Below are 25,642 nucleotides of genomic sequence, written 5' to 3'. Positions count from 1 at the left end.
TATAAATAACTTAAAGTAGCAAATAAAATTTAACATGTTAAAAGTAAAAGAATGACAACCTTAGCTAAGTATGATTCATTTTAAAGATTCAAGTTTGATTTAAAAATGCAACTTATATGACTACATTACATCATGAAATTAAAGACAAATAAATCAACACTTTTTTTCCAATGTTTAAAATAAAAAATCCTTTGAACACCATAAAAATATTAAGGAAAAGAAGAAGAAATTGGGATGGAAGAGGTAACTCTAAAATCTAGAAATTTTGTCTTTGGACCTTTCCATGTCAATAGCTCATAATGTCAAATAACACATAGCACTTAATACTTAACCTACCACCTAACAATCCTATAAAATAAGTACTAGTATTGCACCATTTTATAGAAGACGCCAGTCTTTATACATTAATAACTTGCCCAAGGACATCAACTGGAGGTTTTCCCTCCATCATCTTCTCTTCTCTACTCCATCAACAGGGTCCCAGCAGCCACCACAATCACCATCACAATGCGGTCTGCAAATGGGCACTCTACTTCTTCTTCTTTTTTTTTTTTAATTTAATTTAATTTTATTTCTTTTCAGTGTTCTAGAATTCATTGTTCGTGCACCACACCCAGTGCTCCATGCAATACGTGCCCTCCCTAATACCCACCACCAGGCTCACCCAACCCCCCACCCCTTCCCCGCCAAAACCCTCAGTTTGTTTCTCAGAGTCAACAGTCTCTCATGGTTTGTCTGACCCTCCGATTTCCCCCATCTCACTTTTCCTCTCCATCTCCCAATGTCCTCCGTATTATTCCTTATGCTCCACAAGTAAGTGAAACCATATGATAATTTACTCTCTCTGCCTGACTTATTTTACTCAGCATAATCTCTTCCAGTCCCATCCATGTTGATACAAAGGTTGGGTATTCATCCTTTCTGATGGAGGCATAATACTCTATAGTATATATGGACCATGTCTTCTTTAGCCATTCATTCACTAAAGGGCATCTTGGCCCTTTCCACAGTTTGGCAACTGTGGCCATTGCTGCTATGAACATTGAGGTGCAGATGACCCTTCTTTTCACTACCTCTGTATCTTTGGGGTAAATACCCAGTGGTGCAATTGCAGGGTCATAGGGAAGCTCTACTTTTAATTTCTTAAGGAATCTCCACACTGTTTTCCAAAGTAGCTACACTATCTTGCATTCCCACCAACAGTGTAAGAGGGTTCCCCTTTCTCCACATCCTCTCCAATACATGTTGTTTACTGTCTTGTTAATTTTGGCCATTCTAACTGGTGTAAGGTGGTATCTCAATGTGGTTTTCATTTGAATCTCCCTGATGCCTAATGATGAACATTTTTTCATGTGTGTGTTAGCCATTTCTATGTCTTTTTTGGAGAAGTGTCTGTTCATGTCTTCTGCCCATTTTTTGACATGATTATCTGTTTTGTGTGTGTTGAGTTTGAGGAGTTCTTTATAGATCTTGGATATCAGCCCTTTGCCTGTAGTGTCATTTGTAAATATCTTCTCTCATTCCATGGGTTGCTTCTTTGTTTTTTTTTTTTTTTGACTGTTTATTTTGCTGTGGAGAAGCTTTTGATCTTGATGAAGTCCCAAAAGTTAATTTCTGCTTTTGTTTCCTTTGTCTTTGGAGACATATCTTGAAAGAAGTTGCTGGGGCCAATGTTGAAGAAGTTACTGCCTATGTTCTCCTCTAGGATTTTGATAGATGCTTGCCTCACTTGAAGCCTTTATCCATTTCGAGATTATCTTTATGTATGGTGTAAGAGAATGGTCAAGTTTCATTCTTCTAGACATAGCTGTCCAATTTTCCCAACACCATTTGTTGAAGAGAATATCTTTGGTCCACTGTATATTTTTTCCTGCTTTGTCAAAAATTATTTGACCATAGAGTTGAGGGTCCATATCTAGGCTCTTTACTCTGTTCCACTGGTCTATGTGTCTGTTTTTATGCCAGTATCATGTTGTCTTGGTGATCATAGCTTTGTAGTAAAGCTTGAAATCAGGCACATGATGCCCCCAGTTTTGTTTTTCGTTTTCAACATTTCCTTAGCAATCTGGGGTCTCTTCTGGCTCCATACAAATTTTAGGATTTTTTGTTCTAGCTCTTTGAAAAATGCCAGCAGAATTTTGATCGGGATGGCATTGAAAGTATAGATTGCTCTAGGCAGTTTCGACATTTTAACAATGTTTATTCTTCCGTTTCATGAGCATGGAATGGTCTTCCATCTTTTTCTGTCTTCAATTTCTTTCATGAGTGTTCTGTAGTTCCTCGAGTACAGATCCTTTATCTCTTTGGTGAACTTTATTCCCAGGTTCTTGGTGCTATAGAAAATGGAATTGATTCTCTCATTTCCCTTTCTATATTTTCATTGTTAGTGTATAAGAAAGCAACCGATTTCTGTACATTGATTTTGTATCCTGTCACATTACTGAATTGCTGGATGAGTTCTAGTAGATTGGGGTGGAGTCTTTTGGGTTTTCCATATAAAGTATCATGTCATCTGTGAAGAGAGAGAGTTTGATTTCTTTGTCAATTTGAATACCTTTTATTTCTTTTTGTTGTCTGATTGCTGTTGCTAGGACTTCTAGTACTATGTTGAACAACAGTGGCAAGAGTGGACATCCTTGTTGTGTTCCTAATCTCAAAGGGAAGGCTGTCAGCTTTTCCAAGCCTCCCTCAAAAATATTGAAAAAATCTAGAATACACCAGCTTTCCTTACACATTAAAGAACTGGAGAATCAACAATAAATTAAGCCAATCCCACACACAAGAAGGTAAATAATCAAGATTAGAGCAGAGACCAATGAGATAGAAACTAGAGATACAGTAGAACACATCAACAAAACTAGAAGCTGGTTTTTTGAAAGAATCAATAAGATCAATAAGCCTTTGGCCAAACTAATCCAAAAGAAGAGAGGACCCAAATTAATAAAATTATGAATGAAAAGGGAGAGATCATGACTAACACCAAGGAAATAGAAACGATCATCAGAAATTAGTATCAACAGTTATATGCCAATAAGTTAAGTAACTTAGATGAAAAGGGCATTTCTGGAAACCTATAAACTTCCAAAACTGAATCAGGAAGAAACTGACAACCTGAATAGACCAATATCTAGTAATGAGATTTAGCAGTGATCAAAAACCTCCCATGAAACAAGAGCCCAGGACCTGACGGATTCCCTGGAGAATTCTACCAAACATTCAAAGAAGAAATAATACCTATTCTCCTGAAGCTGTTTCAAAAAAAGAAACAGAAGGAAAACTTCTAGACTCTTTTTATGAAGCCAACATTACCTTGATCCCCAAACCAGGCAAAGACCCCACCAAAAATGAGAATTTCAGACCAATAACCCTGATGAATATGGATGCAAAGATTCTCAACAAGATCCTAGCTAATAGGATCCAATAGTACATTAAAAAGATTGTCCACCATGACCAGGTGGGATTTATCCATGGGATGCAAGGGTGGTTCAACATTCACAAATCAATCAATGTGATAGAACAAATCAATAAGAGAAGAGAGAAAAATCACATGGTCCTCTCAGTTGATACAAAAAAAGCATTTGACAAGATACAGCATCTGCTCCTGATTAAAATTCTTCAAAGTATAGGGCATTCTACTTCTAAAAGCCTTTTGGATACTTGCTGGGAATGGAAAATAAATACGAAGTTCAATTTCCTAGGGTTTAACAAAGACTTTTATATCTTCTACTCCAAACATGTGTTTTCATAAATTAGAAAAATATATAAGATCAAGAAGGACTTACCGGGCGCCTGGGTGGCTCAGTGGGTTAAGCCGCTGCCTTCGGCTCTGGTCATGATCTCAGGGTCCTGGGATCGAGTCCCGCATCGGGCTCTCTGCTTGGCAGGGAGCCTGCTTCCCTCTCTCTCTCTCTCTCTCTCTGCCTGCCTCTCTGTCTACTTGTGATCTCTCTCTGTCAAATAAATAAATAAAATCTTTAAAAAAAAAAAAAAAGAAGGACTTACCTAGGATCTTACACTTATTTTGAAACAGCATCTTGATCAGAATCTAGCCTTCTGAGCTCCTTCTTCCATTATTTTGTGGTCCTGGGGAAGGTAAAAGAAGAAATACAGAAAATTGCTTACTTCCAAATTAGATATATTCTAAGCACAGCTGATAACATTCTAACATCTTTCTCAGTTGGAGTTTTTTGAACTTGGGATATTTGAAAATTCCTTTTTCCTTCCCTTCATTGACTGGAAAGCCCAACCCTGCTTGACTCACCTCTACTACCTATTCTTCTCCTTGTCCTTTGGTCATTGTACTATGTATAAGACCATCATCAGAACCTGGGAAAGAAGGTAAAACTAAATTCATGACTCTGGCAACTGTTGTAATCATTGAGCTCAAGCTCTAGAAAAGAAAATCACAATCTTCTTCTTATATCTTCACATAGTCTTCCCTCTGTACCTGAACATGTAATTCAAGGCTCACTCCATAAATTCAAGCTTTGTCTCTTGACTTTCCAGCATGCAATGAGCTATTGGTCCTCTAAAACCTATTTACTGAACACCTAGTATGTGTCAGATATCAAGTCAAAGGCTTCCAAATATCCTCCCCTATTTAATCCCAGAACAGCTCACTTAAGAGGGATTATTGGTTCTAAGATGGGGACGTTAGAAAATTCAAAAGGATTATAATATTAAGAGGACCATAATCATTGTTACTACCATTTACTGAGAATATATTATGAACCAAAGATAGTGCCAAGGGCTTTTCAGTATTAACTTGTGAAATTCTCAGAAAATTCCATAAGGTACTATACTACTAGTATCCCTATTTCACAGAAGAGAAAACTGAGGAATAGGAAGCTCAAAAAACAAACCCAAGGATTTAGAAGAATAGCACCAGGTTTTGAAGCCAGGGAGTTGAATACAGAGCCTGGTTCTTAGTCACTAGGATTATCTGTCCAGGATCACATAGCAGATAAAAATAGTATTGGAAAAATAAATCAAAAGCCATCAACTGAGAAGGGATAAACCAAATATGGTATATCTATACAATAGACAGTTATTTGGCAGTAAAAAGAATGAAATATTGAAATATGTTACAACATCTAAGTTATAGAAGCAGTTACAATAGAATACATAGTATATGAATCCAATAATACAAAATGTCCAGAATAGGCAAATCTACAAATACGGAAAATAAAACAGCAGTTGCTATAGGCTGAGAAGGGAAGGGCATGCTTTAAGAGAAGTGGGGAGTGACTTTTAATGAGTATGGGAGGGTTTTTTTTGTGGGGGAGAGGGAGTCGGTGATAAAAATATTCTGAAATTATGGTTATAGTTGAACAATTGTGTGAATATACTAAAAACCTGGTGAACTGTATGTTTAAAATGGGCAAACTGTATGGTAGGTGAATTATATTTCAATAACCTTATTTAAAATAATGGGGCTAGAGGGACCTGGGTGGCTCAGTGGGTTAAGCCTCTGCCTTCAGCTCAGGTCATGATCTCAGGGTCCTGGGATCGAGGCCCGCATCGGGCTTTCTGCTCAGCAGGGAGCCTGCTTCTCCCTCTCTCTGCCTGTCTCTCTGCCTACTTGTGATCACTCTCTCTCTATCCAATAAATAAATAAAATCTTTAAAAAAAAAATAATGGGGCTAGAACCTCAACCCCAGACTTAGAGATTTCAAGGCTGGGCTTCTATTTATTCTACCTTTTTGGCCATCCCATTTTTAGCTTCCCCTTATATCACTACTTAGGTTTCCTTGTTGGTTCATTAATTCTTCATAATTTGTCTAATCAAAAACTACAGGGCAGGAGCTCTGTTGTAATTATCTTTGTTCCATCAAATTCCAAAAGGTCTAGTATTTCCATGTCAGCTCCCCATATTTTCTATTGCACAAGAAAAATATGTCCAAGTGAGGGGATTTTAGGCTTACAAAATAGGCCTGTTCCTAAAAAGTTGAGACTTCAATTTTATATTGAATGCTTAAATATTTAATGTACTTAATATCTGTCACCATGTCACTAGTTCTGTCTTAGAGTGAATGGCCATCTGCCTCATTTTTATTTTTGGAAATCTGATTTTTTTTTTTTTTTTTTTTTTTTTTTTTGCCTATACTCATTGAGATCTCCTTATAGCAAGGTACATTTTAAATCTTGTCTATTACAAGTTGATTTGGCTCATTGTTACAATGCTGGAGAGTCTATGCAGAAAAATTTAAACTTGTTAAAACTGTTTTTGACATTCAGTGTCATAATACTGTAAGTAGGTTTCATTTCAACATTTCCATTAGCTGGTGGTAATAACTCATAATAAAAATAACAAATGATTGCAGTATTAAAAAGTCAAATAAATAACTATGTAGATACACGTGTATAATTCTACAGCAGTTTTCATGGATTTGTACTATCAAAGAAGTTCATATATTAGAATGTAGTAAAACAGCTTTTTTTATAAAGTATTAGTATGTGTTCTTACTCTCCTTCTTCACTTTACTTCTCTGATATTCTTTCTAAAAACTCAGAGCCCTGGTCTGGTGATGGAAAAAAAAACAAAAAACAAAACAAAACAAAACAAAAAACCCAAAAAACCACACATCAGACCAACGCAGTTTGGGAAATATTCTACAGGATACTGGGCCAGTGCTACATAAGAATGTCAAGGTTTAAAAAAACCATAAAAGACTGAGAAAAAATCACAGACCAGAGGATACTAAGGACATAGAGCAACTAAGTGTGGTGTGGTGCTCCAGAATAAATCCTGAATAGAAAGGGGAAATTAATGGGAAAACTGGTGAAATGTCAATAAAGTTTGAAGTTAACAGAAATGTTTCGCCATCATTTCATCCTTGTAACAAATGTACCATGTGAATACAAAGTATTAATAATGGAGGGACCTCAGTAAGGTGTATAGAAGAACTCTGTATGCTACCTTTGTAACTTGGTTGTAAACCAGAAAGTAAAAATTTTACATGGGCCTAATATGTGAGTAAGCATTTCACTGGACAGGATATGCTAATAGTCTATAACAGACCAAAAAAAAAAAAAAAAAAAAAGAGAGAGAGAGAGAGAGAAGGAGAGATGTTCTATATCATTAGTTATAAGGGAAATGCAAGTTAAAACCACAGTTAGATCTCATCGCACCCATATCAGAAGAACAAAAATAAAAAAAAATAATGACAACACCTAATTCTAGTAAGCATGCAGAGAAACTTGATCACTCACTCTTTGCTGGTGGGAATGTAAAATGGTGAAACCACTGCCAAAAACAATTTAATGATTTCTTTATAATATTAAACATAAATTTTCAGTATGACGTAGCAATTCTACTCCTAGTTACCTATTCAGGAGAAGTGAAAGCCTATGTTCATGACAGCATATTCAGGCAGAAAGTGAACACAACCCAAATGTCCATCAACTGATGAACTGTTACACAAAATACAAGAAATCCATGCACAGCCACAAAAAGAAAAGGCTACTGCAACATGGGTAAACTTTGAAAACATTATGCTGAATCAAAGAAGACAGACACAAAACCACATAGCATGTGATTTGATTTCATTTATAGGAACTGCCCAGAACAGGCAAATGGAACATAAATGGTTGATGCTCGGGGCTCTTTTAGAAATGATGAAATGTTCTAAATTAGATTGTGGGGATGATAGTATCACTTCATAAATATCTTTTCAACCATCCAATTGTCTTCTTACAATAAACGAATTTTGTTTATATAATTTATACATCAACGAAACTGAAACACAGTGGTTTTTGTTATCAAATTTAGATTATGAAGGAAAGTATAAAGAGAAAGTACTCATTACTGATAGTTCCAGTACTTAAAAATACATTTTGGTAGAGATTCTTATAGCTTTACTATTTTCTATTAATTCTCGTTTTAAAATGAGGGTGAGTCAGAGAGAAATTTGTTTTCTCAGATGATGTATATTAACTTTGAGAGTTAAATAGGATTTATATCTTGGGGATTTCATTCACAGAACTTGATCATGCTTTTATATCATATAGTTTAGTCCTCGGTGATGTGACTGCCAGTGAGCATTGATTACTGGTCAGACCAGCCTGGAAAAATCCCACGGTATCCTAGCTCCCTAGAAAGGAGAAGCCATAACTGCACTTCTAACCCAATTAGAAAGACAAAAGCTCTGTCTCCAAAAAACAACTCAGGAGATCAGGAAGGTCATATACTTGCATTTTGGCTTTTCAGACCAGAACGTAGAGGGCACTTTTCTTGTCATCTAAACAGATGAGAATGCCAGACACTGTCTGTGACCTTTGGCAGTGGTGCTGCGCAGAGAGCTACCTGCACGGCTTAAGGAGTGTTCAAAATGAAACATATAAAGTTGTGTTTGGGTTTTTTTCTTTCTTTCTTTTATTTTCTTGTTGTGATTGTTGTTGTTACTATTTCAAGTAGAAAGGGAAAGCTTCTGTATATAGCTCAGATATTTCTAAATGAAGAAAACTTCTCCAACCCTAAATAAACACCATCCAGAACTTTTTCAGCCAATCTTGAAAGAAATTCTTCAGCATACCCTGTAGATGCAACCTGCCTTATCTTGTGTCTAGAAAATATATGCAAGGACAAGTTTACGGAGCAAAAGAAACTTGGAGCGCGCGCACACACACACACACACACACACACACACACAAATGTGACTTACATTACTTCATTTAAATAACCTGCTGTCCTTTACTGAATTTCTTCTCAGGCAGGGCAAAAGTATAGACAAGTCTTACCTGTCATAATGGATAAAATGAACAAAAGTAGAATATCCCAACAAAATATATGTGTGTACTCATAGGCATGCGCGCGCGCGCGTGCGCGCGCGCACACACACACACACACACACACACACACTGCTCTTTCTTGACCAAATGAAAAACACTCAAAAAATTTCTAATATTGTCTGGGTCTTGACTTTCTCTCTGCCTACTGTGAAACTATGGGGAAGGAATCCTTCCCTAAGCAATTAATTCCAAATGCTCTAATTAGAAGATGCGAGGCATTGTCAGAAACATGCCCACAAGCACTAGAGGGCAATGCTGGACAAATATTACTGAGATCCAAGCAAACACTCTTGAGTATGACTGGATACTCAATTGTTTTCAAATGAATAAAATTTCAGATGTGCCTTTGAATATTCTAACTCTGCGAACAGGATGGAGTTTCCAGCATTGCCTTCCAAACTGATTACAGGAATGGACAAAGAAGGCAAGGTTTTCTTGGTAGCAATCAACTCTACTTCCTGGCTTCATCAGGGCATTTTGCCAAGACTGAGGCTGGGCCAGTTAAAGAGCAGGTTGGCAGAGTGAGGAGATAATGGCTAATGTCAAAGCCAAGGAAGTTTCTGGAATCAGAAATCAGAATCAAAGCCTGGATTCTGCAGTAGGAAAGAAAGGCTGCTTGCTCAATTATGTCTCATGATCTCATAACATGATGGAAACCAGGAAGTTACTGAGGGTGAGAATTATTTATACAAGTTTAAAAAATCAATTTAATTAAAAATCTGGATTAAAAACACAAAATTATAAAAGGACCTTTTGTGATGGGCATGATGGTGATGGTGGTTGCAGGCTTCAGTAAACATGAAGGATTAAACTCTGTCTTATTTTTCATTTCTCTCTCCTAAGTAGCTCTTTGTGCAGTGGAATCATAGTTCTGCTGAAAATTTAAATCAAATCCCTAGTAGGGATTCAATTAAAGCAGTGGTTTTCAAACTGTGGTCTCTGGACAAACAGCATCGACATCGCCCAAGAACTTGCTAGAAAATAAAATCCTTTAAAAAAGAAAATTCTTAGACTTCACCCCAGACTTCCTGAGTCAGAATCTCTGGCAGTGAGGCCCAGAAATCTGTTTTGTTTTTTTAAGATTTTATTTATTTATTTGAGAGAGAGAGAGCACGAGCATGAAGAGAGAGAGGGGCAGAGGCAAGGAGAGAAGCAGACTCCCCACTGAGCAGGGAGCCAGAAGCGGGGCTCAATCCCAGGACTCCCGGGATCATGACCTGAGCTAAAGACAGATGCTTAACTGACTGAGCCACCCAGGTGCCCCCAGAAATCTGTGTTTTAATAGGATACATGAACATCTGAGCAATACTGGGCTAGAGTTAGAACAGGTTATATATAAAAAAACCAATCAGTATTACACAATATCATGAATGTTACAGTCATGGAGCATATAATATACCACTTCTGTTAGACTTGTTTTATTTCATATGTAAAAAATTTTTACATTGTAAAAAAAAACCCTACTTTCCAGAATTCATAATTTATCTTTATGCAAATTAAGTCATATTTTATACAGAATTGATTTAAATGCTGATGGCTAGATTTTAAAACTAGCTCAGAAATCTCATTAAATTTCTAATAATAGTACTGACAATGATAGTAAAGCATACAAATGTGTAATACCTTAGCTTACAAAACATCTGTCAAATAGAAAATACAAATTGAGTCAAATAACTTGCCAAAGATCATATAATTAGTACTGAGTAGAAAGCCATAATTTGAATCCAGAACTTCCAACACCAAAACCAGTACACTTCGCATGGTATCTTGGCTATTTATACCACAAATGAAGTACTTCAGTAAATAACAACAAAATATTGTCCCAGCTCTAGTGATTAGGCAAACTCATATTTTCACAAAATTGGCTGGTGTCTGATGAAAACCAGGCTTAATGAGATAAAGAAAAAAACAGATGGGATTTCCTAGAGAGTGGAAGCAAACTTTGGACATTTTGCAAGAGTTGAAGAGGGAATCCAAATATGGAAAAGCAATTGTGTAGTGATTGTGTGGACGAAGTTAACTGAGCTCTAAGCAGTGACAACTTGTAGTGAGTGCTCAGTCGCCCTGCCAGGAAGAAAAGAAAGAAGACGACATTTTGGACTGTGCAGCTCGCTGCCATTAGAGCTGAGGAGTTAAGTACATCTGAGATTGAGTAAGACACAGGAAAGTGTGACTTGCTTGCCATCAATCAACATGTATCAGGCAGCTACTTTGTCCCAAGCACTGTCTGAGGGTGGGGACTAAGAGAAAATGAGTGGAGTGCCTGTCCTAGGTACAAAATCTAAAGGGGATACAAGCAGTACTCAGCAATCAAGACAATATCTCAATGCAATATTATTTAAAATCATAATAAATGCGATAAATTCATGATGAAGAAAACAGCAAAATTTTAAATAAAGATGGGATCTGTTATTATTTTTGTTTGTTTGTTTCAACTTCCAATATGTCTCAGGGCACTGTTATGGTTCTCTTTATCCCCAGTCTTGGTATTTTGCTCATCTTGAGGTTTTTTGGGGGGGGGTTTTGGTATAAATTTTGGTTTTGAGAAATATTGCATGAAAATATTATTTACCTTAATTATTGAGTTTTGCCATAAAATTTTGTACCAGGTGCATCACTCACTATGACCTAACCCTGGTCCTACACTGTGATCAAAGCTCTGCATTAATTATCTCAAGGAATCACCACAACCCATAAAGTATGAAAATTTAGTATTTTTAATGCAGGAAATAACTCTGTGTTTGAAATATATCTATCCATACAAAAATACTCAGACACGCATATATCCTGTCACATTTGAGGGGATAGCGGATATCAATGCAATGCCACATGCTGGTTTCGGTTTGTAATAGCAATAGTTCATGAGGGCACAATTCTTTGTGTTTGAGTCACTTATTACATTTCTTTGTATTGTTTTCCTAATTTTGAATGTGAAATATGTTCAGATTTTATTAGTCCTGTACACTGTAGGAATCACTGGACCTCCACTGAAAGGAATGCTTCTTAAAATCTATACCGCAAAAGTCTAGGCAAAGAGTGATTCTGATCACTTTCAGGAATGGAGAGACCCTAAGAGTGAAGGGACAGTTGGAGTGGGACCAGGTAAAAAGAACATGAGAAAAAAACAGGGGCAGGAGCACTAGAAAGAAGCTAGGGTAGAAGTCCTTGATGTCCCTCTCTTTGTATCAGAATCATGAGCAGCCTAGGATCTTTCTCAGAGCTTTAGACTCAGCTTGTCTGGCAGGAAGCTTGAACATCCCAGAGGAGGCTGATGTGGGTCAAGCCTGAGAACCACTATGCAAGGGGACCCAGGGAATCAGCCTGGATTGAACCAGGGTAAATGGGACATTCCAAGGTCTTCCTAGAATAATGAGAGATATGCAGTGTTGAGCATCTCCTATGCTTTTGTTGGGCTGTCAAGGGGTTAGTAAGTGGAGGGAAATCTGAACTATTCTAGATAGAAGGGGATAGAAGGGGATAGAAGGAATTTTTAAAGGGATGTGTGGTTGAAGAGGAGAAAGAAAAGATGAGATCACTGAGAAATGAGTTTTTATTACTGTGTTTATGCTATGTTATTATGAGTTTATGTTGTGTAGTGTGGTACATTAGTACAGTTCTCCATATGCCTCATGACCTTCAGTAAGATACTGATTTCTTACTGGTGGCCTTTGGCAAAGTCTATCTTTAGAGTCAAATTGCTGACGATTTTTCAAGAATGGAAAGGTATAAGAACATAGACTGCCCACAGGTCTCTTACTCTTTAGTTTCATGGTTTAATAGGGAAAGAATATGGAAGGGACCCAGGCACATATAAGCAGGAAGATCCCAGCTTCCGAAAGGAGAGAGTACCCAGTGCTGTCCCTACCCTCTCTGAATGAACTAGAGATCTCACAGGAAGGATGTCTGGCAGGTGTTTCATTTTTCGGAAATCACAGCCTGAAAGAGACCTATACTCAGTGTTTTTGAGTACTGGGCAATTACTACTTATCACAATCCTTTTTATAACCTCTTGCTAAGATGCTCCACTAGTCTGAAAGTGGTAGTGTATCAGTGTGGTGTATTTTTCAAATTGAACTAGATGGTATGAGTCACCACAACCCTCTAGAGTTCATACACAGTTCCTGGGAGAGACACACACATCTACTGTGATCGCCTTCTCTCATAAGTATAGTTAAAAGGAATGCATCACAAAAGAATTTTGTGAGATGCCAGCATCGTGAGCACATTAAGGGTAAAAGCAGTAATTACTATTTTAAGATGGTGTAGCCCAGACATGTGAGGGCAGAGCTGACACCCTGTAGCTGTATCAGCTTCACTTGTGACCTTGGATAAAGAGACCTCGATGTCTGCACTCAGAGCTATCTTCCCGATTTTCCATATTAAAGAAAAAGAGAGATCTCATGGTGGTATTTTTTGAATGGCCACAGCAAAATTTCTCTTCTGCATGCTGTTTTCCAAAACCTTCATTTGACTGTTTCCTGTCCCCTTGAAACTGAGCATGCTTGTGACTCTGTGGTGTATAGAGTCCAGCAGAGCTGGTGCTATGAGACTTCCTGAACCAGGTCACCACGACTCCCTGGCCAATGTGTAAGATATTCAGTTACCCGAAGACCCCATGCTGGAGAGATCACATGGAGGGACCCCATGAAGACAGAGAGAGATGTTTAAGTAGTCCCAGCTCTTCTAGTCTTCCCAGCTCAGGGACCAGGTATGTGAGTGAGCAAACATCAGATGATACCAGCTCCAAGCTTCAAGCTGTCCCAGCTGACAAGAAGTGGAACAGAGAGGAAGTGTCCCTGCAGGATGCTGCACAGATTGCAGATTCATGAGTAAAATAAATATGTCATCAGCTTAAGACATCAAGTTTTAGGATGGTTGTTTATATATCAGCAGATAAGAAGAGATGCAGAAAATCTTATAATGACAATAAATACCACCAGTGGAAGGAACACTTTCTGATCATTGAATATAAAATAGCAACTCTCTCTATTTTTTATATACTTTGCTCTCCTCCACAGTAATTATCACTACCTAGTGCTGTATATTTACTTGATTGTTTATTTCTCTTTCTCTACCTTAATAGAATAAGTTCTGCTAGGGCACGAAGAGACAGGTTGTTCCGCTGCTGAGTCTAGAAGGTACCAACACATAGCACTGGAGCTAGGATGAATGAGAGACTCTACACAGTGTGCATTCCTATCAGAATAGCCAGAAACTAAGTTCTTTATATTTATTTCAGATTATTTGTGTGATTTGGGTCAAACATTTAGCTTGAGGTTAAAAAAAAAAATTCTTTAACAACCTAATTTTTATTTTATCAGAAGTGGATGAATTTTTTGTTTTATAAGTATTTTCCCCACCACTTGAATTTTATGAGAGACAAAAATCAACATTTGGGAAGGTGTTTTCCCTTCTTATTCAATGAAGCTTGATGAGTCATGAAATGTAGGTATGTCCAAACTCCTCAAGAACTTAATGAATAAAATTTCTGTGATCATGTTTAAGAACTTAAACTTAAGGCCAGTTTCATAAAATCCTTGTAAGGGTTCTATAACAGGGCAGTCCATACTCCCAAAAGAATAATCAAAACAATAGACTCAGGGCATTATTAAGTGTGAAACTCATGGTTGTAGAAAGAATAAAAGAAGTGTTGAAATACCATGCAATTTATTAAAAGCTGACATGAAGCCAATTCTGGTTAAACTTCTGTTCTAATTTTAAATTTCTCAGTTTTAAGCTCCTTAACGATTCTTCAAGAAGTGGAACTTTAAATTGAGAAATCCCAAATTGGGTGGCTTAGAATTCAGACTTAGATACCAGCCTACCAGAGAAAGGGAAGAGGGGATATAGGCTTCTTAGGGGAAAGCAAATGATTTTTAGGAAAGATGAATGGACCTTTAGAAGAATGAGTGGGAGGATGATAGTTTTGTGAATCTGTCTGGGTGTGGTGTTGACTTCTAATCTCCTCTGCAGTGGTTAAGACCCAGTCCTCCCTGGTTGATGACACTCCCAGGGAGGGGGGTGGAATCTATGCCAACTGGATTCCTTATAGAGGATCTGTCTTTAGACAGATTAAGACAGTTCAGAGAAAGCCTGTTCCTGCACCTGCCGCCCTTCAGGTGCCTACAGCTCAGAATAATCAATATATCAAAGCAGCGTATTTTAGGGTGTCAACCATGCTTGTACCCATCACCAATATCCAATTCCAGACCTTTTTCACCATCCCTAACATAAACTCTGGAGTCATTAAACAGAAAGTCACTCGTCCTGCTTCCTCCCAACCCTTGTCACCCCTCTTCTACTTTCTCTCTCTGTGACATGTTCACTCTAGGGACCTCTTATAAGTGGAATCATACATTATTTGGGGGTTTGTTTTTTTTTTTTGGTGTGTTTGTTTTTGCAACTATCTTATTTCACAAGCACAATGTTTAGAATTCATCCATGTCTCAGCATGGATCAGAATTTCCTTCCTTTTTAAGGCTGACTAGTAACCCATCTTGTATATAAATGCATATATCACATTCTGTTTATCCATAAGCCAAGACACAGGGGGGAAGTCTAAATACATCTCATGAGACAAGAAGAGAGATGTTGCTTCTAAGAAACAAGGGGGAAAGTGAGCAAAGCAGATAGTCTTTGTAAAGGAAAGTAAGTAAGGTAGAGTGAGGCCCATATCCATGTAGGGTAAGCCATGTGGGGAATACGCTGGCTGGAAGATAACCAACAGGCATTTAAGGATTGTATGTATCTAATGTTCACTTTTAACATAGTTAAAAGTTGTAGTTGATTGACTACCCATGATAAAATCCCTCTCCTAACTCATTTCCATATCGTGAATAAAACCAATCAGTACACTCACAAGAGCATACTAAGGGTGATGCTATCCATTCATTTACTTATTTTTCAGCATCAGTTGAAGATGGACTGAACTTTTATCTAGTTCAGAAGAAGGACTGAGAGTTGATCACGAAATACTTAGCCCCCCAGGAATTCACTAAAATATTAAAGAAGAGTGTATCTTATGAGGCTGGCATGACACTCCAGTCAATCATGTCAACATTTCAAGGGGCCTAGGAATTTTATGAGATACCTGGTCTAATTTACTTCACTGCATTTTGTAGAAGGAAATTTTTTAAAAATTGCTTCACCATCCAGCTTGAACAACACCACCAACCAGTTCTTGCTCTCAAGTTTGCTCTCATTGAAAGAGCATGAGGGCTACTTGGGAAAATCCTTTTGGAAGCCCATTCAAATACATCAAGACCATAAGATTCAAAGTTCAACTCCACCAGAATTTCAGAGAAAATCTCCTGGCATCTGTTAAAAATAGTGTTTTGGAGAGATGATCCAGATTATGTAATTTTAGCACACAATTCTGGACCAGAACTCTGGTGTACTACCCCACAAAAATAGCCCAGCGTGTGGCTATATGTGCACTGTGAAGAGGAATCTAAGAACAAGCCAAGAGTTGGCCTTAGAAATTATTAAGATCCCATGAAAAAGACTTCTGCTTTGTTAACTATATTTGCTTTAATTATTTTTAAAGTGCTTCTACCTTAACTATCAGAAGATTTTCTCCTGGTTGGTGATTATAATCTTTCCATTAACACGCAGGCCTTCTATTCAATTTCTCTTTATGTTTTTCAATCTCCACCCCCATCCCCAACCACATACGCACGCGCATGCGTGCGTGCACACACACACACACACACACACACACACACACACAGGCTTCAATGTCATTCTCTAAATTTTTAGCTGCTTCTTGCCAAGTTATCTCATCTTTCTCATAGCATTCCTCTCTTTCAAACAGCAAAAAAAGCCTGTTAAGATATTGATTTGGACATCATTAACAAGCAGTGGTGGCCTCAGTGACTGATATGTTTGCTACAGTATGTGAATCCTTATCAGCGATCAGCCTGATGAAGAAAAAAGTCACTAGGACAAATAAATGAAGGGCCTCATGACACTATTAGGAAATGGGTTTTCAAGTTCTAGTCCCAGCAGGTTTATTATGGGGCCATGTCCCATATTATGTTTATCATTTGCTAGTCCGGAATCACTGACTTGGGTTGATGTCAGTCCTGCCCTCTCAGGCATATCTCTGAATTACGGGAAAGGTAAATGGATCAGATAGAGTAATCAAATTCTTTGCCTAGTGTAATTACTTGAACTTATTTTACAGGTATCCTTGTCATATGACCTTGTTAAATTCCCAGGATACAATTTGATGCTCACCCTTTCAATAACATGCACACTGAAGAATTCTAACACACGGAACAGAGAATCTTATATTCTACCTGACCCTGTGCCTTTTTGCTTTCGGCAGTGCTTTCTGATCTTGTGTGGATAGATCTCAGAGACAAGAGAAGGCAAATTTGGGGAAGCTCAAATTTAGATGGTATACACAATAACCAAATTTATAAAAATGAAATCAATAAACAATTTTCATTGAGACGACTTATTTATCATTTCCCTTGTTCAACCAACAAATTAGCCACTGAAGGAGATATCCAACACATTCCCTGCCTTTGAGTATACTTTCTAAGGAAAAGATCAACATTTAAATGGATACTACAAAACAATGTGCTTCAATAATTGCTATGACAAAAATCCTATTTAAAATTCTTCCAGGTGTGGAAGAATTCTTCTAGGAGTGGAGTCTAGACAAATAGAAAAAATCTTCAGGTAGATTGGTTCATCCTAGGTACAATTCACATGTCATTCCTGTTCAGCATTGTCCTTTGTAGTTCTTTATACCCATTGTATTCATAACTATTGATACAATGGTGAACAAAAAAGACATGGACATTCTCTTCATTGAATTTATAACCCCAAAATTATTTCTCTAAGTGGCACTTTGTGTTCATTAATGATTTAATCAATAACTGTATAGCAATCCTAAATAATAATGATGGCTAATATGTTCTTAAGCAATTGATATGAGTCCTGGCATTGTTCCAAGACTCAAGAATAGATTTAACACTTTATACATGAGAAAATTGAGGAATAAGGACATTAAATAATGTATCCAAGATCACATATCTGGTAAGTAGGAGAATCATCCTGCAAAGCTAAGTTAACTTACACCAGTGTTCTACTACCTCTTTTTTTGACTCTTAGTTGGTGGTGCTATATTTGAACTTGATTTTTCACAGATTCTCTTCTGATAGAGAGCAAGGACATGTGAAGCCAGCAGGAAATCTATAAATTGAGAGAATAGGAAGGGCCCAAGGAGGACTAGGAATGCTCGATAGGTGAAAAGAATGGGAGGAGAGAATAAAGAGGTCGTAATTAGGAGGGATTTGAATTCAGATTAAATTCTTGAAGATACTGTTTATCATCTTTAAACAGCGGACAAAGAACATACATAATCTAAACTTTCCTGGATGTTATCAGGGATAGCATTATGAACAGTGACTAGTTATTGAGGATGATCATACTTATGCAAAAGCTGGAGGCTCTTAATTTGTTATAATGAACAACTTCTGAGTCCATTCAAAATATTTTCTGTCACTTCCGTTGATATGAGTCTCCATATTATCAGTTGTCCTCTGTGCAGTAGATCTTCTTCTACCACTTCCAAACATCTAAATTTTAGTAAGTTGGTAACCAAGTTTCTAGAATTATATCTAAAATTCAGTGATGGAATTTGAGCCTATTGTCTAGTGACTTGCATTGGGTTTTAGTCATCACCGATAAGTAGATGGGCCAAAGGGCCACAAGGAGTATACGTTGCACAACCCCAGAGGATGGCTAACATAGGTCAAGCCATGAATGATTACCACTGGAGGAAGTAATATACCAATTTACTGAAACTATTTAGAAAACAGTGATTTAATTTTGTCTATGAGTGTATTTTAAGGTAGGAATTTGATGTATTTTTCAATATGGGCCATTAGCTTCCACTTCTGGGATGATAGATTGGTTTTCTTTTATATGCCAATTTTGATGCAAGCTTTGTGGAGAACAGGTTGCAAATCATGAGCAAAAGTTGTACAAAGATCAATTAGCGATGTCTGCCATAGTTTGTGGACAGGATAATGATTATACATACATATATATATATGTATATATACATATGTTTGAGGGGCTAGAAAATTCCTAAATATTTTCTTTGTGTCCTTTCTTATTACTGGGGCTGAGTAAGTACATAGTTCTCAGGTTTAGCTGTACATGTCCCCATGGGAGTGAAATCTAGCCTCTTTAAGTGGCAGGCTCATTAACAACTGGAATCTATGAGTATTATAATTATTTTGTTTCTAGCATTTTAAAAGTAAATGCACATAACAAGTTATTTCAACTCCCCAAGAAGCCATAGAAAACACAAAGTATTAAAATAACTAAAATTTTCATAAGGAAGCCCATATTACCAATCCTCTAATAAACCAAATAGCAATACTGGTAGAACTAAAAAACAATGAGAAATAAATGTGGATCCTGTCTTGACCTGCTGCAACATTAATAAATAGAAATAAAGATCAACTTGATAGTATGACTTAAATGACTTCCATTTTATACCCCTCCCCCCCCCAAAGAGCCTCATTTCCTTGAGGGGCCAACGTGCTTAAAATACACTGACTTAATGTCTGTGCAAAGGAAGACTGTAGGTGTAATTGTGACATTTCTCCAGATCTTTGCCATTTTGTCCATTTATATATCATTACCATGGCTACTGTGATAACATTTAAAATAATTCCAATGTAAATCTGACAGCACTTCATTAGATTTTCTTCGAATCGTGTAATTAGGTAAGAAAAGACCTCTGATTGAGAAGGTTAAAACTACCTGAGACAGGAGTGCGTTTCCCAATTAACAATCACAACATCCCTTCTCAAAGGCCCGCCCTAATTTAGCAGATGCTCCTTTAAGCTGGGAATTAGGAGACACTGGTTTTAAAATTTAAGGGTTCAATTGAGGGGGAAAGAACAACACTGAGCTATTCCCATCTTTGAGGTGAGGGTAAGTAGAGAGATGTCACTCCTTCCCTTCTGCTGGGCCCTGAGGACCTGGAGCGCCTTTGATGCCGGCCTCAGAAGAGCTTAGAAGCCCGTGAAGGGGAAGTCTCTGGACCTTAATATTGTAATTTACCATCTTTATTTTTCTTAACAAAGTGAATATAATTAAGGAAGATAAAAGTGCCGTTAAATCAAGGTTCTCTCAGGACAAAAAGCCGCCTACCAACAGAAATGGCACAAATCTGATTCATTTTCTTAATAATCTTCAAATATATGGCTTATTCCTCGGCCCAGAGGTGAAGTTGAAGTTAAGCGTAATTTTTAAACAAACACATTCTGTATTCTGAAGAAGCGAGCAGCATGAAAGCTATTGAAGCTGCAACCAGAGCCTGCCTTGTTTGCAAAAAGGCATCGTGAATGCTCAGTTTGACATTCTTTGGGGTTTTAACTGGGGGGAGAATGTTTACACTCTTGAAATCTCCTATAATGAGGAAGAATTTAGACTAATTGGCAAATCTAATAGGAGAGCTGATTAGTTTGTACAAATAGCTCAAATCCATTATTTGACACAGACTGCACAACTGTGGCCTTTCTTAAGAGGGCTCTATTCAATTTTATAACCGAGAGGAAAAAAAATGCAGACAAAATCAATTTGTTATTGTTCTCAAAAGGGTTGCTGTCCACCGTGGAATTGACTTATAAAATTTGTGCTTAGAATCAAATTATCCAATCTGCGAGAGGAATCCACGTCGACGCACCTACCATACCAAGTAAGCAAGCAGAGACAGTGGTCCGGAAGCAGAGTGTGGTATGCCTGCATGCTCTCTGTTGTGAACTGGTGTTTTGTATAAACCTGATGTTAAAATGGAATGGATTTCTCACTGGTAGTATTATGTTATTCCCTCTGCTTTTCCTCCAAGTGCTGTAGCCCAACTTTCCATCAGTCCAATCTGAAGAAGCAAAGGGTGTTTACCACTCCACCTGACTTTAAGTCAGTGATTACTGGGGTCGGGGGGTGATATTTGAATTTCAGAAGGAACATTTGGTTGTTATAACTGGAGGCTGGGAGGGGGGCGGGGTGGGGTATGTTACTGGCATCTAGTGGGTAGAGGCCTGAGATAGGCCCAAACATTCACAGTCTAAAATGTCAAAAGCACCAAGATTGGGGGAAAAAAACAAACAAAACCCCCAAACAAAAAACTTCTTTAAATAGATGCACTGAGTTTTTTTTCTAGCCTAGTAAATAATTAAATGTTTTTGAAGACATCATTCATTGCCCAGCCTTCCAAGATCTGTTTATTCGGCCTCTTGATGAAAGAGTAGATTGTGATGGAGCCACGATTTGTCAAGAACCCTAAATCTCTAGGGGCTGGTAACTCCTCCTGCTCAGAAACAGAAAGGTCATCACATGGGAGCTAATATCTTTGGAAATCACAGCAGAGGATCTCTTTATGTTGCTATTTAGAATACACGGCCAAAGGAGGCCTTCCAGTCTGGATCCTAGAAAGCATCTGCCATCTCACAGTCAAGGAAGCTCCTCAGAAAAGGCAGTTTAGGGGCATCTGGGTGACTCAGTCAGTTAAGCATCTGCCTTCGTCTCGGGTCATGATCCCAGGGTCCTGAGATCAAGTCCCACATCGGGGCTCCCTGCTTGGTGGGGAGCCTGCTTTTCCCTCTCCCTTGGCCGCTCTCTCTGTTCCTGCTTTCTCTCCCTCTCAAATAAATAGATGAAATCTTTAAAAGAAATAAATAAAGAAAGAAATGTTGCAGAACCTGGACCGGATCCTGGCGGAAGAACCAAGTGGCACTTGGGGACTTTGGAGGATCGGAAGTTTATTTAACACTGGTGGGCTCAGACGAGATTATTCTCCAAAGGTCTGAGCCCCAAGCACAAGCAGGAAGGGGGATTTATACCCTTCTACTTCCACATACTTGGTACTTTTGGCTCGCACAGGGAAACGGGGTAGGAAAGAAGAACCCGGAAGGGCTTTGAGACAGGGATTGAATTCCCTTGCTGGTTTGGTCGGCCATCTTAGAGTATAGTTTTTCCCTATCAAGAAGGAAAAGAAAGAAAGAAAGAGAAAGAAAGAGAGGAAAAAAGAAAAGAAAGGAAAAGAAAAGAGAAAAGAAAAGAAAAGAAAAGAAAAGATAGTTTATGCTGTGGTCAGCTTTACTGACACTGAAGCAGGGCATGAACAAAGCCAGTTCCAGGCTAACAGCCAGATTAGGTGAAAATTCCTTATAGGGACCAGAGATGAGCCCTTGGGTAAGCTCAAAAGCTACCAGTGATGAGCAGAACTGCAAAACAAAGCAGAGAAGGTCATTGTCTCTGGAATGAAAACATTGCTGAAAAAGTCCATCAGAGCTGTTTGCACATCAATCCTTCTCCCAGACAGAGACTGCATCTGATTTAAACAAAACCACTGGGGGGAATTGATAGCATACATTTCACGACAAACATTAACTCAGAACAAATTTATTCTTTACATAGCAACTTCTGGGCTGGTGATTAAATATGTCTGCCACCACGGGTCACACCGTTCAAATTAACACAAATATGCTAGTGTTAAATTATTTCAACAGCAAGGCAAAAGCTTTTCTGGAAACAGGCTCTTAGATCATATATTTACCTATCCCACCTAACTCCGTGACAAAATGGTTTGGAGTCCACAGGAATTACTGTCCCATAGAGAGAAAGCTTAGGAAGAAGGTATTTTAAATTCAAGACTGCAATTAACTTAGCTCAAGTTAATGTTTCAGGATTTATACCAACTCAGAATTCTGGAAAAAGCCAAGATCAGACTGGAGACTGCATTTATGACTCTGCTATATGGGGCCCGTTATCCTAAAAAGACAAAGCATTCCTCTTCGGGCTGTAATCAAAAGGGGATGAGTGGCATGAATCTAGTTGAATTTTGATTAGATGACACAGCAAAATTGTAAATTTTGCAAAAGATCAGTGACTTTTAAACTAAAAATGAAGCAGGCCGTTTCTGCAAACTGCTGAAAAATAAATGGAAAGCCACAGCTTAGAGACTGGCAAGTTTCAAAACTATGCTTTCTGCCAAAAGTACTCTCCTGCTTCTTCAGTTTATCCCCTCTACTTGGCTCACTTGCCACAGCTCTTACCATTCTGACCTCTGTCTCTGGCAAAGCATGGCTTGAATCATACTAGAAAGCTTCTGTTTGGCTAAAAGAATTAGCTTCCTTGGGGCGCCTGAGTGGCTCCATGGGTTAAGCCTCTGCTTTCAGCTCAGGTCATGATCTCAGGGTCCTGGGATCGAGCCCCGCATTGGGCTCTCTGCTCAGCCGGGAGCCTGGTTCCCTGCTCTCTCTCTCTCTCTCTGCCTGTCTCTCTGCCTACTCGTGATCTCTATGTGTCAAATAAATAAAATCTTTAATTAAACAAAAAAAAGAATTAGCTTCCTTAAACTGCATGCCCTCTTGCATTTCTATGTATCCCAATTCACCATTCTTTGTAACACAGCATGATTAACACCTGTATTTTCTTTCCCATTTATCTGACAATTTCTGAAGCTATAAGGCAGGTACTAGTCTGTACATGTAGATGACAAAGGAGGGAAACAATGATGAAGCTTTAAAAAGGAGGGAAAATAAAGCTTAAAAAGCTCAGAGGGATGGTGACCCTCCGACCATCATCAAATAAAAGGATTGTTCTCTTTTTCCATACATACCAGAAATACAGAGGAGGCTTGGCAGCCAAACGCACATCAGACAGCTTATATTTGTGCTGTATGGTGGTTATTACTCTTTTTCAATTGACTTCATCACTGTAGAGGAACAAAGTGAAATAATTCAGAAATTGATAAAAAAAACCCATCACTGCCTTTATTCCCCCAAAACAGAAGACTGAGGCATTGCCTAGGTTATCTGACTCTATGGGGTCTCCGCATTCCATTGTCTTTGAGCTATTTTGCAACTCTGTAAGCTGGAGAATACTGATAACAAGTGATTCTTATCCATAGAAATGCAAACTGTTCCAGCTCAGATAGACTTGATCATTATTGCCCTAAGGATATTGTCCAAATTTACATGACCTACTCAAATTCATTTCAGCAATCCTGACTGCCTACATATTTGTTTGCTCTTTCCTTTCTCCTTTGAATTAGCTGTAACATCTTACTGCTTTTCCTCATTAATTATTTCAGTAAAATATTTTATAGGTATTCATTTTATATCTGAGAGTCATGATGATACTTTCCAAAAGAGAGTATATTGTAACATAAACAATGTTTCCAAATTGGAATACAATACCCCTATGTCAAATTCAGCATTTTCTCTCCTAAAAAAAAGAAGTTTTGGTTGTCATAATTTGGCAGGTCTTTTTTTTTTTTTAAGATTAATTTATTTGAAGAGAGAGAGTGCACGTGTAAGGGGGTGGGGCAGAGGGAAAGGCAGAGAGAGAGAATCCTCAAGCGACAGCCTGCTAAGCGTGGAGCCCTGTCAAGGGGCTCAATGCCAGGACCCTGAGATCACACCCTGAGCCAAAATCAAGAGCCAGCAGGCTTTAACCCATTGAATCACGCAGGTGCCCCATAGGTTGGGAGGTCTCAGTGGGATCAGTTAGTTCTTAAGTGAGTTGTATATGTATCAGCTGTTCCGAAGTTTAGCCTATATCCATTCCTTTGGAATATGCCATCGGGATATTAAACCACAGAACCTCTTGTTGGACCCTGATACAGCTGTCTTAAAACTCTGTGACTTTGGAAGTGCAAAGCAGCTGGTCCGAGGAGAACCCAATGTTTCGTATATCTGTTCTTGGTACTATAGGGCACCAGAGTTATCTTTGAAGCCACTGATTATACCTCTAGTATAGACGTATGGTCTGCAGGCTGTGTGTTGGCTGAGCTGTTATTAGGACAACCAATATTTCCAGGGTTCAGTGGTGTGGATCAATTGGTGGAAATAATCAAGGTCCTGGGAACATCAACAAGGGAGCAAATTAGAGAAATGAACCCAAACTACACAGAATTCAAATTCCCTCAAATTAAGGCGCATCCTTGGACTAAGGTCTTCTGACCCCGGACTCCACCGGAGGCAATTGCACTGTGTAGCCGTCTGCTGGAGTATACACCAACTGCCCGATTGACACCACTGGAAGCTTGTGCACATTCATTTTTTGACGAATTAAGGGACCCAAATGTCAAACTACCAAATGGGCGAGACACACCTGCACTCTTCAACTTCACCACTCAAGAACTGTCAAGTAATCCACCTCTAGCTACCATCCTTATTCCTCCTCATGCTCGGATTCAAGCAGCTGCTTCAACCCCTACAAATGCCACAGCAGCCTCAGATGCTAATGCCAGAGACCATGAACAGACCAACAACGCCGCTTCTGCATCAGCTTCCAACTCCACCTGAACAGCCCCGAGCAGCCAGCAGCTGCACGGGAAAAACCACCAGTTACTTGAGTGTCACTCAGCAACACTGGCACGTTTGGAAAGAAAATTAAAAAGAGAAAAAAACCTGCAAAAAAAAAAAAAAGGAGGGTACACTCATCAGTTTTCCATAACCCTCATTAGCATTTAAGTTTGCAAACCCTACTTTTCACACGTGTCAGGGTGTCCCCTTTTTAAAATTATTATTTGTTTTTAAAGGAATCCTCTGGCCTTGGGGCGCCTGGATGGCTCAGTGGGTTAAAGCCTCTGCCTTCAGCTCGAGTCATGATCTCAGGGTCCTTGGATCGAGCCCCGCATCGGGCTCTCTGCTCGGCAGGGAGACTGCTTCCCCGATCTCTCTGCCTGCTTCTCTTTCTTTGCCTACATGTGATCTCTGTCTGTCAAATAAATAAATAAAATCTTAAAAAAAAAAGAAAAAAAGGAAATCCTCTGGCCTTAAGACACAGAATTAAGTTACTTTCATTTGTCAAC

The 25,642-nt window shown here is 38.5% G+C and overlaps 1 pseudogene; it reads left to right on the top strand.

The window, feature by feature from the left end:
- Positions 1–21,509: 21,509 nt before the first annotated feature.
- Positions 21,510–25,229, top strand: LOC125105010 (glycogen synthase kinase-3 beta-like; annotated as a pseudogene).
- The last annotated feature ends 413 nt before the right edge of the window (positions 25,230–25,642 follow it).

This window comes from Lutra lutra, chromosome 1 (assembly GCF_902655055.1).
Source record: "Lutra lutra chromosome 1, mLutLut1.2, whole genome shotgun sequence".
Taxonomy (NCBI): Eukaryota; Metazoa; Chordata; class Mammalia; order Carnivora; family Mustelidae; genus Lutra; species Lutra lutra.
Note: the sequence above shows the minus strand (reverse complement) of the source record. Positions and strands in the feature narration are given on the sequence as shown.